Below are 16,297 nucleotides of genomic sequence, written 5' to 3'. Positions count from 1 at the left end.
TATAGTGCCAGCCCAGGGTGCAACAGAAGACACATTGAATCAAATCAAATGAAAATTTATTGCAGAATCATAAATACTGGAAAACGCGGACAAAATGCCATACTAGGCGTGATGAAATCTGGGCTCTCTTATAAGGCGTATACAGCGTAAATAGTAACTTTCGTCGTCAGAGTTAACAGACGAGTAAACAAGAAAGCTGAACAACAACAAGAAATTGCATACAACAGCACTGATTCTGAAAAAAAAAACCTTAACATTTAAAACCGCTCGCACAATACCTAAAGCAGGTGAATTTAAAAGTTCAGACAGCTGGCACTGCAACATCTGGTACCCGCCGTTGGGGCACACTCTTGGAAGCTGCCAATGTGCATTCACGCGCAAAAAACGAACATTTTATTTCTCTCTGAAACCCCAAAGACACCAAAGAAATGCATCATTTTTTTTCGACTGATGTCTGATAAGTTTCCACCAAGTACCACCGTATAAAGCAATCACGGGTGCAAGATTTAAAGCCTCGAAAAGGGGTTCAGTGTGTTCGTCGCATGGTTTATTGGCAATAAGACGCACCGTTCTTTCTGTTGTTCATGCAATTTATCTTTGTTTTTATTTGTGTGTCGTGGTACCCCACACGTAGTAACAACGTAGTTGGGATAAAAACGGACTTGCAGATTAATACCTCAATCCTTTGCGGCAGAAAGAAACGTAAGTTGCGCAATATTCGAAGTTTCTTAGCACGAGTTCTACCTTCTCATTCTTCATAAGCCGAGAAGAGCGCTTAGTCCCATTGTTAGGCACATATTTGGTTGTGTTGTCTGCGCATGCTCATAAAAGTAATAAGATATTTTAGTTTTTTTTATTACGATTGCCCTTAATCGCAATATAAATTTGTGTCCTCCAATACACGCCCTGCGTAATGCATTTGCTAGCAAGTCGTACAAACAGCGACAGTCTTTTCCCATACGTCCCTGAAGCTATTGTTTTCAAGGACAAATAACGCGGCTGAAAATGTGGAATTCACGTTGTGAAAATAGCTTTGTTTATTGGGAAAACGGAAGACTCTATAGAATAAACTGCCGGGCCGGCGCGACGAGGTATTTACAGCAAGCAAAAGAAGACATGGTGACGGATACAAAAAGAGGATTGCCATGCTATATCGAGGAAACAAAATTTAAAAAAAAAAAGAAGGAACAGAACAAGGGCGACCTTCTGTGACAGTGAAAAATTGTGCTTCGCAGCAGCGGACAGGGACCCTTGCACGGTTAAGACAGATGACGAGACCTTCACACACAAATACGAAAACATACGAAATTTAACGAAGGCCAGAAGGCGAAAGAACCAGTTTTCCCGCACCCAACGTTCTCCTGGATGCAATTCTCGCCCGATGTTTAATGAGGATAAGTCCCGCGGGCAAGCTGAAAAGCGAAATGAGTGATATCATTAGCGAAGCACAGGTATACGGGTGGGCATACGTGACATGATGGCTGAGTCTAAAGCCCCTCAGAAAGAAAAGGATTTAAATAAATGTAAATTGGTTTTTGAGGAAAGGAAATGGCGCAGTAACTGTCTCACATATCTCGGCGGACACCTGAACCGCGCCGTAAGGGAAGGGAGGAAGGTGGGAGTGAAAGAAGAAAGAGAGAAAGAGGTGCCGTAGTGGAGGTCTCCGGAATAATTTCGACCACCTGGGGATCTTTAACGTGCACTGACATCGCACAGCACACGGGCGCCTCTTGCGTTTCGCCTCCATCGAAACGCGGCCGCCGCGGTCGGGTTCGAACCCGTACGAACCAATCTGAACACGTCCCGTTTCTATCAACGTGTTTTAACTCCGTAAATATGATGCTGTCAGGGAAAGTAACGGGGTACGCGATAGAGCAGAAACAACAGTAACAAACGCTCCTCGGTGTAAACAGCGCAAAGTATTCGGTTGACGTCGGTGTTTACGTAGTTTGGGTGCGCTCGGCTCACATTTCCGCTCGCATCGAGAGGTGAGACAGCTATCGGGCTCCTTTCTTGCCTCAAAAACCAGTTTTACTTGATGGCGTGATTGAGGTGTCAACCGCGAAGTATTAAAAGTTGATTTAACTAATGCACGAATTCTCCTCGGGGTCGAGGGTGTCAGTATAATCACGTTCGTATTTAACGAATCGACTCTAGGCGCAACGAAGAAAAAAATATTGGTTCTGAAGAAATGAAGGGCGCTGCAATTGCCTCACCTCAGGGTGGACACCTCTACCACGCCGTGAGGGAAGGGAGGAAGGTGGAAATGAAATAAGAGAGAGAGAGAGAAAGAGGTATTGTAGTGGAGGGTTCCGGAATAATTTCGACCACCTGGGGATCTCAACGTGCACTGACGTCGCACAGAACACGGGTGCCTTTTGCGTTTCGCCTCCATCGAAACGCGGCCGCCGCGGTCGGGTTCGAACCCGGGAACTCTACACGCGCTAGGCGACGGCACTGTAGGAGGTGGATATGAGGAAAGAAAGACACGGTAACTCTAGGTGGACACCCGAAGCACGCCGTGGTGGGACGGATCGAGGGAGCTCATGAAAGTGGTTCGTCGAATTTAGATGCTAGCGGTGTGCCGGAGGAACTCACCGGCGCAGTCGGCACCGGTATAAATTTTCCACTGGAAAACAAACTCCCGCATGTTTAGGAGGTCGACCGTCAAGACGGCGACGGGAGAGCATTTCTCAGGAAGGGAGCGCCCGCTCCTTAACGCACGACGCTAAGCACAAAGAGGAGGAAAAGAAATACTTTGAAGCGATACGCAGAGCTACTGACGTATTTAAATGCGCTGCCACTTAACGCTGTGTTTGGACGGGACGGGGTGAGGAATGGCAATAGGATACAAGCATACACGCGACAGGCACCGGCTGTCGGCTTAATATTGATGACAGAAGCGAAGTGTATTAACTAACAGAAACGAAGTCATGCGATTGTATCTGTCAATCAACACACGCATGTATATGAGATTGGGTGTGTGGTCTGTGTGTACGTGCCTGCGTAACCTTAAATAAAGTTATTAAAGTATAAAATAAGCGGACGTCATGTGAGAAGCTTGTGAGGACTTTTAGCGAGCGATGGAATTTTATGGCCTTTATCAATTTTTTTTATCAGTACTACTTTACCTCATTTAAACTCGTTTGTATTGGTTTTTCGGGGTTTAACGTCCCAAAGCGACTCAGGCTATGAGGGACGCCGTAGTGAAGGGCTCCGGAAATTTCGGCCACCTGGGGATCTTTACCGTGCGCTGACATCGCACAGCACACGGACCTCTAGGATTTCGCATTCATCGAAATTCAGCCGCCGAAGCCGGGATCAAACCCGCGTCTTTCGGGTCAGCAGCCGAGCGCCGTAACCACTGAGCCACCGCGGCTGGCTCAAACTCGTTTAATTCCCTGGACTCGTCATACATAATTATTTTCTTACCCTTACGGTCGAAGACAATTCAGAGGGCTGTGGTTGCAACAGAAACGAAGAAGAGATATTCACGCCCATACTTCTGAAAGTGAGAGCCCTTGCAGCACCGTCACTTTCCAGAATTCCGTCGCACCAGCGGTCTGTCACAACACCCCGTAAAATGTACTTGTCGATCGAAAACATCTCATTTACAAGGACAATAAAAAGCCTTACGTAGGAACACGCAAACTCGTTTCGTCCCAGCGATCAACAAAGAAGCTCTTGAAACGTGCTGCTCCCTCGACCCACTCGATGAGTATTGTTCTCGAACATCGAGCAGGGGTTGCTCCACACAAACTGTACTACGTAATTTCTAGAGCGTCACGATACGGCAGCGGGCTTCCTACTCGCTGCAAAGACATTAATAATTTCAGTGCCAACAGACTCCAAAAATTCATTTTTTTTTTCTTTTTGAACCGAGTTACAGAAACAGCGCAATCTTCTCGTCAGGTGTCGTACTGAGGCAAGAAACTCGTCCGTCTGGAAAAAAAATTGACTCTAATTCACAGCAAAGGTGCGCTTAGGGCGAAAACATCAGCCGGGCATTGAGACGAATCTCATGCTTTAGAAATTACAACTTTGTGTGAAACCTTCACTCTTCAAACAAAACCAGAATCGGCAACGGTATGTCCTGAAAAAAAAAAAAAAAACGGAGATGGGTTCCTCAAGAGAAGAAAGCACAATACCTCCTTATTACTCTTGTACTGTGATGCTTTTTTTTTTCTTCCTTGAGGCATGGTACTTATATACTTCCACTTTGCGAACAGAATGACAACACACTGTCGCTTTCATCGCTATTATGTACCTTACAGCTGCTGTTCCGTGTTTTCGCTCCAGTTAATTCGTCAAAGAGACGTCTGTTATGCAGCTTGTCCCATCGCTCAAAGCGGGCAGCTGTGCATCTCGTCCAAGGATAATCGCAGTAAGTTTACTTGACGCTCCACAACTAATAAATTCAATGAAATAAAATGTTTCTTTGTGTATCAGCGAAATATGTATCTCTTTACTTTATATTTCGCACAGCTAAATATTAATAGCTATCGTCACCATAGAAAGCAAGACCTCACTGTGCAGACGCACTTCAACTTTGCTCAAGATTGAGCATGAAGGCAGGGCGGATCGTGATCGTCTAGAGAAATGTACAAAAAATTCTGGTGGCAAAAGGAAAAAAGAAAAAATATTAATCAGTAGCAGAGCAGTAATATAAAACATGAATCGCATCCGACGAATTCACGAATGGAGGCAAGCAAGGCAAAATAAAAAAATTGCTCCTCCAACACAAAAAAGATGGGCTGCGAAATACTTGAAGCAAGCTGTACCGCTATGAAAAAACCTCTCTCCTTCCCTCTACCTTTTTTCTTTTTTTTCTGGCTCGCCGATTCTCAAACGGAGGTTGCCAAGTTGGCTCACATTGCTTGATCGAACCTGGAAGTCCTTGAAGTCCCAGTGGTTAGCAATAGAATCAAAGCAAGCAACACAGGAGATGAGCACAGCGCTTGAACTTCTCTTACTGTGCCTTCATTTACCCAGAAATAAAAATCTAACTCTCTTAACTTCGTTTTAAAAAAGCTGCGAGAGCGCTGTGGAATTTCTTCGTTAAACAGATTGCCTGCTTGTAACCGTTTATGTCATTCCTTTATCGTATATCACATGATGAATGAAATATCCCAGCAGAAGACTACTCACCGTGATGTCTCGGTGGCTTTGGTGTACGGCTGCTGATCCCAAGGTCACGGGTACGATCCCTGCCTCGGCAGTCGTATACCTAAGGATGCGAAAAAAAAAAAAACGACTGTGTGCTGTGCGATGTCAGCGCAAGTTAAAGAATTCCAGGTGGTCGAAATTAATCCAGAGGCGTTTAATACGGCGTCCCGCATGGTCCGTGTGTCGCTTCGAGACGCAAAACACCAGCAGAAAGCAAGCAAGGTTCGTCTTTAATTGATTTTCAGACAGCCACTTTTTTTTTTTTTTTTTACAGGATTGATGTATGGTTATTTATATTTCAATATGCTGTATTTGTACATAGTGTACATTGCCGCCCTAACCCTACCATTTCTTCTATCGCTATCCCGTTTCTTTCCCTCTCCCTATCTTTTTATCCCCGTTAGCCGCAGTTCAGGTGCTTCAGGTTTCGACGGCAGATGCCGCGGTTTATTTTTATAAATAATAAACAGCCACTAACAACAACATTATATTCACTGAATAGAAAGTTTTACTTGAAAATAAAAAAAACTAAACAAGAAGTGCTAAAAGCTCCAGTCCGAACAAGTAACAAGGAGAAAGAGCGGAACGCACACTAACTATAATATGCGCGGTCGTTCAAACATGGACTTCAATGCATTCCTCTCACGTGCGATTTCAGAGTTAATGCCATTTAATGCGCTGTATCCACTGTATTGTTGCTGAGATGTTTATTCTAACTAGCCTTAATTGTAGGTCGATACGCCGCACCGCTACTTTTGCTCATGTACCTGCTAATCGGTCAGCGTTGCGTCAAGGTTGTACAGAGTAGCCGAGGTCATTTGAAGGACGGCACGTCGGGTTATTTCCGCACAGAATGTTGCCGTACGAAGGCTAAAGACAGAACACGTGGAAAATGTGTTGGTTGGCACATCGTTACCGCGTGAATAATGTGAAACAAGGGTCACTGTGAGCCGCTAAAGGAACACTGGTTGTTAGTTCGCACTTCATTCCTGTCGTGTCTTTCGCTACGTTCTCCTGCTTTGTAAATGCCTTTGAAGGTAGATCGACAAGTCTGCTTCGAAGCTTGATAACTATAGTTTTTTGTTTGTATTACTTTGGTTTGGCTTGGTAGCGCTTCAGTAAACGCACACTCGTTAAGATCCACACGGTGTGCTTTAATCACATTGATTCATCCGTCGAGAGAGTCGTAAAGGTGCGCGACATGGCAATAAAGAGAATAACTTGTCCTTCGAGCGTGTGAAACGCGATCGATAAATTGTCCACGAGAGCTCCCGAGGGAACGAACGTCATTGAAAACCATAAATAAAAAAAGGACGAAAAGTATAAGCGAAGCTGCGCCCGAAATTCCTGACGTTATCGAACTCACCGTGCCGGTTAGCTGACAACCGGTTGTACAGGCGCTGTGAGAAAGGGTATGTGAGCAGAATTCCATTCAGCCGAAGATTCCAGAGCCCTTCCGAATGATAAAAAGAAGAAGAAATGATAAACAACGAGGAGACAAGTAACAAGTTTACACCGTTTGGTTCTCTGCCTTTGACGCTCGCAGTTCGTTTGGCATGCGCCCAAGCAGACGACACCGCTATGCGCGCGCCGCGCACGTTCGACTTGCGTAAGCGCTGACAAGCACGGACTGGGAGTAAGTTTCCGAGCGACCAGCTGTGCCATGCTCGAGAACAGGCACGGGTAGATGAATGAAACGCCGACCAATCGTGCATGGTCCACCGAATGCCCTGAGGTAACTGCGGAAATGTGCGCGCCGAGAATGAAGAACTGCCAATCGCTAAGCTAACGTTGAAGCTTGTACACCTAAGAGAAGGTGAATTTCTGTCCGGACACAATATCCGAAAAAGCAGTTATTATTCTAAAATGGTTCCCGGTTCAACTACACTCTAAGCAGAAAGAACTAAAACTAGAGCTAGAGGACATATTGCCCTCTTTTTACTCCTTTAAGTTTAGAGTTTAGTTGGAGTGGGAAAAAGAGGGTGTGGTAGAGTACAGCTTCCTCCCTCTTTTCTCCCATATAGGCGTATTGGTGTTTAGAGTACAGGTTTGACATGCTTTTTTATTTAAAAGTATCCTGTTAATTATTTAAGGGATGTTTTGGATATTTCCCGGGTGATTAATACCAGTGTCATTCAATACCATGAAGTACAACGGAAATGACAAGACAAAAAGGAATCAAAAGGAAAAAAAAAAGGAAAGCATTGGAGGACTCTGATACTTCCTTAAATTTACCTATTACTCCTAGGTTTTGGTTACGAACAGACAGTTTCAACGATTGATTTGCACAAAACTACAAATTGCACTGATATAACCGTAATTCTGAAACAGAAGAGCAATTACTTTCTTCTGCATTTGCTAGCTCGCTTTCTTTCCCAAGTTGTTTAGAATACCTAAGCACCGTGCAAGAAAATAGACACCGTCTTTAAAAAACTACTTTATGCGTTTTTGTCGCATTTACTTCAAAGGGTCATGCTCCCTTAAAAATGAGCGATGCAACATCCGAAAACTCCCGGCAAATATAACTGCATTTGTCGGGAAATTTTTGCTAACTTTGTACAAAAAGTAACATTACTATAACCGCTCGCTCTAATAGCTTTCGCGTTTCTTTTTTCTCGCACCCACTGCCACCTGTTAGGGCTATCCGGTCTCGAGGGTAGAATCTGAAAATATATATATATATAAGCAAACAGCAAAGATTTAACAAAAACAATATACTACAAAGTTCAATCAGCGCACAATCAGCGCAAGTTCAATCAGCGCAAGACAAAATAGGAATGGACAACAAAGCGCAATCAGGGCTCTGTTGTCGGCTTCGTGTTTGTCTCGCCGGCTGTGCGGTGGTTGAAATAGTATTCGTCGGAAAAAAATCTCGTCGGAAAAAAGGAAACCTTTCGTGAAATGCTCACAAAATAACGCGCAAATATAACACCCGTAACGCGGAAGTAATGCGCACGAATAAATATGAACGAAAATTTTATTCTCTGTTTGGAACCGACCCAGCACGGAGTTGTCTGACAGGAGGTCAGATTTAATGCGCGATGCCTTGTCGTGACCTATAGGACGAGCCGATGCCTTCCTGACGCCAAGTGACGCAGCTCTTCGGGGAGCATTCGATCGACTATATATGGGCCAACGAAGCTTCCCGTGCGAGAAAGTACTAGGTGCGGCGGAATCCGAGTACTCCGGATTCGTGACCCAGCTCCGAGATGGGGTGCCGCCTCATCGGGTCACGGAGGCCTGGTCTCCGTCACGGAGACCAGAGAGGCTGTTTTAGGTATTTTCCTGTGTTTCTTTGTATCCGTCGTTGTCCACTGTGGCTACTTTTGCTACAGGGTGGAATTTGTTGCGCTTTAAAAATGCGATGTATTTTATTCGCGTTTCCGTTTTAAAGGTCATTAGAGGGGGAAGAAGAGACGAACGCTAGAGCTCTTGAGCCGTGTGTGAGTAAATGAGTCCGAGGCCCAAGGTATCGCGAATAAACACCGGATGATCGAATATACGTCCCATTATAAAGGAAGGTCCTTTAGGTGAAGTCTGTGAGAGCTGCCTCTTGTCAGTACTAATAAAAGCGACGCAAAATTTAATTGAAGTAGAAATAATAGCAGTTAGGGAAGCGCATTTTATGCACAAGCGGAGGCTATCTTCTGGTAGAGAGCGATCAACTGAACGAAGGCTGAACTTGATTGGTACTATAACATGCGATGTCGTCCAAGGGTATGGCGCCGATTAATTCCAGAAACATAAAACGGAAACGCCAGTAGCATTTCTCAAGTTCGGCAAATTCATCCGGTACCTAGAATTGAGGCTTTCCCACAGTTTTTTTTTTTTTTCAGTGTTAGTAAATAGTAACGCTTAACTTGTTATCGGCTAGTTCGCAGAACGTGTTCCCTTGATGATGTAATGAGGAAATAAAGCGTCTCCCGAAGACGCTTGTATTCCGGAAAACATCTCCGTAAGTCGACTAATAAGCAGATTTAGAGTTAGGGTTCGTCTCTGTGTGTACGTGTTTCTGCCCCGTGTGCCGTCGTGCTTTGCACAAACTTTTCTTGATTATGTCGCTTCACCAACTGGCCCCAACAATACGCACTACTAGGAAAGTAAAGACAACCCAAACTTCATTCAGAGTCATAGCACCCGAGGCGAGAACATGCTCATGAGGTTATCTGTCCATGTGACGCCTTTCGCAGTCGCCTTGCTTTTCAGTGCACGGATTATGCCACGGTGCTCGTGGCTCCTACAGATGGCTGAATTGCTGTCAAGCTTTTGCAAACTTGGAGCTTCCGGTACGCATCCGCCGAGAGACGTGCAAAGTCGCCGCCTGCAACCCGTTACAGGCGGACGGTGAACGTTTCTTTGTTCTTTCAGTGGTCGCTTGCAAGCACCTGCTTCTTATTTCACCCCACGCGGAGCTCAGGGACGGGGTAATGACCAGGGGTTAAATGAGGTCACTATGAGTGCACCCTTGGCGAAGTGTTCGAGCGAGGACTGCAAGTTGGATGACTCGTTAACTTGCGAGCATAATTAATGGGAACGCCGCGAGATATACAACTCACAAGGAAGGGAATAACGCATCTGCGGTGTGTTCTCTTTCTTGTGTCTTGCCTAACTTGCGGTGTTCACATAACTATAAGTATGCAGTGTCTGCTTGATCTGAGTACGCTCTACACAGGAAGGAGTAAAAAAGGAAGCAAGCTAACCTTTAGTGCATTCCCTTTTATAAAAGGGGAGTGCACTAGAGGACAAATTACTCCCTCTTTACTCCCATATAGGTGGATTCATGTTTAGAGTGTACGGAGGCGATCTGTTTACTGTTCAAAATACGTGTGGGTCAGATAAAGTTCTCTTAACCCTCCAACCCGTTGCTACTGCTTGCTTTATGCCCTGTCTGATATCAAAAATCGCCACCTGTGGCCTTCGCCAGACGTTTCGTGAATGCCTACGCATCAGCCTTAATGAGGTGCTTTACAGTGTGCTGACCTCGCTAGCGTCGGTTCAGTGGCATGATAATGATGCTCATGTTCCGGGCACAAAGAAGCGTATAAACTGTCGTACTGATATGGACGAGCTGTGTATATATAAAAAAAACGTAATATTCACGTCGTGTCTGACAAGTTCCATGCAGCACTGCGAAACACAGAGGCAGCATCTAGGCGCAGCATCCTCCACTCTAATGCATTTCCGAACACAACTTCAGCATTGCAAATGCTGACATGCAGTTACTGTTTTTCGAGAAACACAATTTCAGCGTCTCTTTGCCTAGACAGAAGTAAAAAGCTTATTTCTTCCTGAAGGTCAGGTAGCGCACGAACACGAATCGCCATTTGATATTATGTGTGTGTTCTCATTTGTGGGCAGGATCGCGATTGCCGCAGCTTTGAAGGCATTGCACGGAAATGCTAAGCAGATTACAAACAATTCTTAAAGGCTCTAACAGCAGCCTTCCAAGATAGTAAGGGTGATTGCATTGTGGAACGTGATTAAATTAGCTACTGTGATGAATGTGGTCTTTTCGGTGGGCCACTGCACCCAGAAGCTCCTGGTAAATTGTGTCAATTTACTTTTTGATGATGTTTTGTGCTTCTATGCATGTTATTTCCTTCCTTCGAGTCCTTTACACGGTAGTTATCCCACCCTTATTTCTGACCTGTAGTATACTCACATTGCCCCTGTAATTGAAAGCAGCTCATCATGATCATCATCATCAGCCTGACTACGCCCACTGCAGGCCAAAGGCCTCTCTCATGTCTCTCCAATTAACCCTGTCATTTGCCACTACTACACTTAATAACTAAGCGTACCCTGTAGAAAAAAAAAAAAACATGACAGAATTGTTCCCAAAATACGACAAAGTGTTTTGTAGTTTGTTCTGACAGCGCAATACTACAGAAAATTCTGCTGTTACTACAAGTTCATGGCCAGCGATACTACAAAACATACGCTGGGACGAAGGAAAGTTTTCTGGTGTGTTTTTCGACCAGGCAGAGTTCGGAAAATGGATGGCTAGTCTGTACTTTCTTTTATTACTGTTGATTTGTTGCGAAAACTCTTGTTCATTCTTGTTTGGATCACTGAGTTTTGATCACTGAGTGCATTTTGTGTCTGGTTGTATCGCTCATGTTGATAAAATATTTGATGCCTATTTAAAGGACCCATTTCGCGATTCGCACTCGAATTCTGAGGTCCCGCTTGTACGAAAGTACGCATATATATTTTGCTTTAAAAATATATATTGAAACAATGAAAGAAAAAAATGTTTGCGGAGCCTGAAACCATTACTGGCTAGACAGATGAGAGGTATGGCATTTGGGGTGCTATTCCTTTCAGGCAAGAGCACGCGCACACGTGCTTTATAAAATATAAAATCGATTGGTATAAAATATATAAAACCGAAGTGAACGAGGATGCTGTGTGTGTGTGGTTTACGTCACCACTCATGCCGGTGGTTTTGCAGTAAACTTGAAATATAATTCTTACAAGACACCTTCACTTTTACTGACGCAACTGTTTCAGAGTAATTTGGACAATCTCAGCTTAACCTATCAGAGTTTTGAACGTTTACGACATACGGGCTGTGAACTCTGAGATGCGATTCCAGCGCGCCGCCTTCTCAACCTAAGCAAAGGTGACCAGTGCTCGTCAAGCATGCCTTCTTCGTCGGTCTCGTCACGTGCGTTGCCTGAAGACTGCTGCCCAGTGTTCTGTGTTAGAAGGGGAAGGTCGCCGTCACGTTGCGCACAACGAGCCCTTTCGGCACCGTAAAAGGTCAATAGAACCTTATGAAAGCTCATCACCTTCTTCAAGCTTCACTCCCAGGCGCCCGTCGTGAGCGGACATCATACGAGTGATGATAATGATAGTGGAGGCAAATTGTTTACGCTGCTCAGTTTCCGAGCGAGCTCGAACAAAAGCACGAACACTGACCGCTAACTAAGCTGTAGTTACAAAAACTATTTAATGAGGCGACACAGCGAAATAGCGCTGCGAGCACTACTTGATATAATAAAAAATGCAGCTTTCTAGATTCAGAATAACTTGGTAAGAAAGTGTTCCATTCACCAGAAAGGGTGGTCCTGGAATTGTTTTTTTACTTCAGGATGACAACTACTCAGTGTCTTTGGTATTCGATTGGAGCACAACCCAGCAGCGAAATTTACCAAGACATGCGGCATAAACGGCTCATCCCTTACAAAAAAATTTTAGGCAGTCTATAGACCTATAGACAGTCCATAGACTTCTGTCTATAAAGTTTATAGACTCTCTATAGAAATATCCTAGAGAACAGTCTATACGCAATACACATGCGGACAGCCTATAGACAATCTATAGATTTATGGCCATACATTTTTGGTAGACTTTTCTCCATAGACAGTCTATAGACTATGTATAGACAAAAAGAAATATCTATAGGAAGGCAATAGAGATTATAAGAAGTCTATAGATTGTCTATAGACCATTTAAATAAGGAATGCTTTCTCGATCTACCCCTAACCATGCCCGGCTTACAAAGATGCTTTCGCGTGAATGCAGCGCGCCATCCGTTCCCCATTAACTCGCTATCTTTTCTCTTTTCCGTAGTACACTAGAAAAGCTGGCAGTACGGGGCCCAGACGGCAAGACGAGAGCTAGAATTGCGTCTGGTTCCGTACAGCTGATTGCTGTAATGTGTGTGGAGCTTCGGCATATAGCGTTCCTGTGAAGCGGAGACCTTGGCGCTGAGAGCTTTCAGTACGGGGGACGGGCCCTTGACACTTTGCGCGTTAATGGTCGTGTCCTAGGAATTGCTACTCTGAGGCGTTGGTAACAGTATCGCACCGACAGCAGTAGCCCGCTCCGACGGCCATTGATAGTAGACGCACGATAGTGGGCCTGAGAACACGAAGTTTAGTGTTCTTGTAGGCAACATAAATCCAACAAGATTTAGTTCTGTTAGTTTAAGAAGCAGTTTTTGAGTATTACTGGTTTCCCGTATTTACTTTTTCGGCTAAAACGTGCCTCTGACGTGTTTTGCCACGGCCTAACGACTACAGTGTGCCTGATGAGGTGAGGCTTATACAAAGGCGAAACTGGACAGAGCTAGTTTATTTGCCTATATCCCCACATTTCCCTCCTTCACTTCTTACGGCCGCATCATCAAACCTCTCTTTAATTTTGTTTATTCTTACTTCCACTTCTTCAGGTCAGAAATATAAATATGCCTTCCGTTTGAAGAAAGAAAAAAAATCAATGCAGCTCGTCTTCATGAAATCATTTTACGGTTCGTGACCGCATGATAAAAAGAAGCATGACGACATTTTAGCGTAAACTGTGATGAGTCATCTCAAAAGAAGCCAAACTCGACCTAGAAGCAGATACATGAGTTACCCGGAGAGGACAGTGGAATGAACGGCTGAATACAAGGCGACGAAGATGAATGTAAATGAAAAATTGTTGTTTAGAACATATTGCGCGAGGCTTTTCTAGTCTGAGGCCCGTTTAGTGAATGTGCCGTATTCTTTTATTTCAGTAGAAATGTAGCAGCGAACAACGCCCGCCAGAATCTGCCATGTAGAGCCCAACGCCCGCATGCTTTAATGAAATAGGGACCAGACTGAGTACATAAAGAGATACTGGAAAGAGCAATCATAAACATTGAAAAAACGCAAAACATTCTAAATAATAAACCATGGTGCTCGGTTTCAAGTGTGATAGAGCACAAGCAGAGGGCCTCTAAAAAATAAAGAAAATTTCTGGCAGCGGCAATTTGGCAATGTTGCCTCACTAGGGTACACGAACTGCAAATTGTTTAGTTGTTTAGAAATAACAACTACCTTGAAAATTAAAAGTCAGAGTGGCAGTATAACAGTGAACTGACAGCCGCACACTGTAAAGACGAATACGCCTATGTGGGAGTTAAAAGGGGGTAAGGTGTCCCCTAGTGCACTATACCTTTTATCAAAGGGAGTGCGCTTGAGGACAGCTTAATCCCCTTTTAATCCTTTATCTTTAGAGTTCAGGTAACAGCTTTGTCTCACCGTGATGTTCCACGCATAAATGAACTCAAAAGTGAATGGCCGCAGCGACCAAGTGCTTTGATTCATCGCGGTGTGAACGAACGCGAGGTCAAGCCGTATATTTTTCGACAAAATCAGATCTCGACGCTCACACAGAAGACAAAAAAACAGAGGAAGTTACTAGTTACACACTTTCAGTTTTCTTTCTTTGTTATTTGTCGTCGTTGGTGAAAACAGACAGCCCGCGGAAGATATACCAGGGCGCGTATTTCTATCAGCGTCGTAAACTCTCGCAGATGGTGGAAAATTTTCGCAGCGAAACACGTGCCGCGTTTGCAAGAAAACATTTGGTGCTCGTTTCCAATGCGTTTCACGGTCGATTGTAGCATCTAGCCGGATGTAGCTCGTAAGCGCTAAGGCGATGCGATTCACTTAATCCATTTGGTCAGCGAACTCACAAAAATACACTTAGGTATTAAAGCTTTCTTCTTAAAAAGGTTTAGAATGCGCCATATATAAAAACCTAAAATGTTAGCTCGAGGAACACCGTGGCCATATAAAAAATACAAAAGAAAAACAGCACCATTAGGTAAAGACGAAGCAGAAGGTGGATTTCGATCTAAGGAATGCAATCAGATTATTTTTGTTCGCATAAATGAGAAGACACGACTGGCCTAATCAAGTCAAACGTTGCAGCATAATCATCTAAGTGTCTGATTGCACTTAACCATGCGTCTAAAGAGTTCCTCGATCGAAAATAACGATGACTATATAAAACGAAGGGCGTTTCACCTCCAATTTGAACACACGCTGAAAGTTTCACGAAAGCTTATGCAAATAATAACCGTATAAATGACATCGACCGTGCCTGAAGATGACAATCAAATAATTTTAATAGCATGGATACTGCTTGAGAGATGAATATCGAACATTAATGTTTCAGCTATAAATTGACTAGCGTGAACATTGAGAGCAACACAAATAATCGTCAGCTATATTTTGTAACGGTTAGCTTGTCTTCTCCAGAGGTAACACGAATCAAATTAACGTAATTGTCATGCACCCGTTTTCGCTATCGCATAAAAACTAAATATAATAGCATGCAAATTTTTCTATTGAAGTAACATTTTTAGATATCTTTTAAACTGACCTTGTACTTTCGTAGCAGCCTGAGTTAGTCATCGCAGCTACTCGATAACATTTGTGCGAATATACGGCAAATGTCATGCGGGAGCACGGACGAGCTCTTCTGTTTCTGGCAGTGGACCAGGGCTTGCAGGGTGGTGTCGACCTGGCTGTTGATTGCGCTCTTGCACCATATGTTTGCTCACGAAAGCCACGTCACTGCAATGCAAACAAAAACAGAGGAAGGCAGTTCGAGCGGGGCAGAAAGCCACTTAATGAGGCTGCGCTAGATTCCAGACTTCTCTCCAGCAGAAGAGCCTTCACCCAAAGTGATTAGTTTACCAGAGGTTTAAGTTGAGCGCAAAATGTTAGCGAAAGAGAAACGGCGCGAACATAGGCAGAGCGGTCATTTTTGACTGCCGCTTTTTGTCCCGTTTTCCTGAGCTGTTATTTTACGTGGCTAGTTTAAGGAGTGGCGAGTTTAATGGTGTCACTTCGGTGAGTAATTAAGACACAGGCTGGTCGTGGTAATATATATATATATATATATATATATATATATATATATATATATATATATATATATATATATATATATATATATATATATATATATATATATATATATCTGTTGCTTACGGAACCAGCAGCCCTGTGTAAAGTTGTGCTTGCGCCACAACGGATCCCTTGCATACAGCTGTCACTGCTGTCTCGCCAAAGGCGGAGGATCCTTTCGGTTCCTTGCGACTGCGTACGCAAGAAACCACTTCCGGAGCTGTCACGACGCACCAAATGATTGGGTCTCTGAGCTGTGTCTATGTGCGTCTCAGCCTCTGAGCTGTGCCTCAGAAAAACATCCGGTGTAGACGCAAGAGACAATCACTCTTGTTTTTTTTTTTTTAATTTGTATGGAACCTTCTAGGCTGCACAGCCTCGTGCAATATAGAGTGCCCAAGGCTGTGTGATGTGCTCGAACAAGGTGTCCTCGATTTTAGGTCGACCATAACTGTCTC

The sequence above is a fragment of the Amblyomma mixtum genome, chromosome 2 (assembly GCF_055824585.1).
Source record: "Amblyomma mixtum isolate Tamu chromosome 2, ASM5582458v1, whole genome shotgun sequence".
Lineage (NCBI taxonomy): Eukaryota > Metazoa > Arthropoda > Arachnida > Ixodida > Ixodidae > Amblyomma > Amblyomma mixtum.
This window is presented reverse-complemented; position numbering follows the sequence as displayed.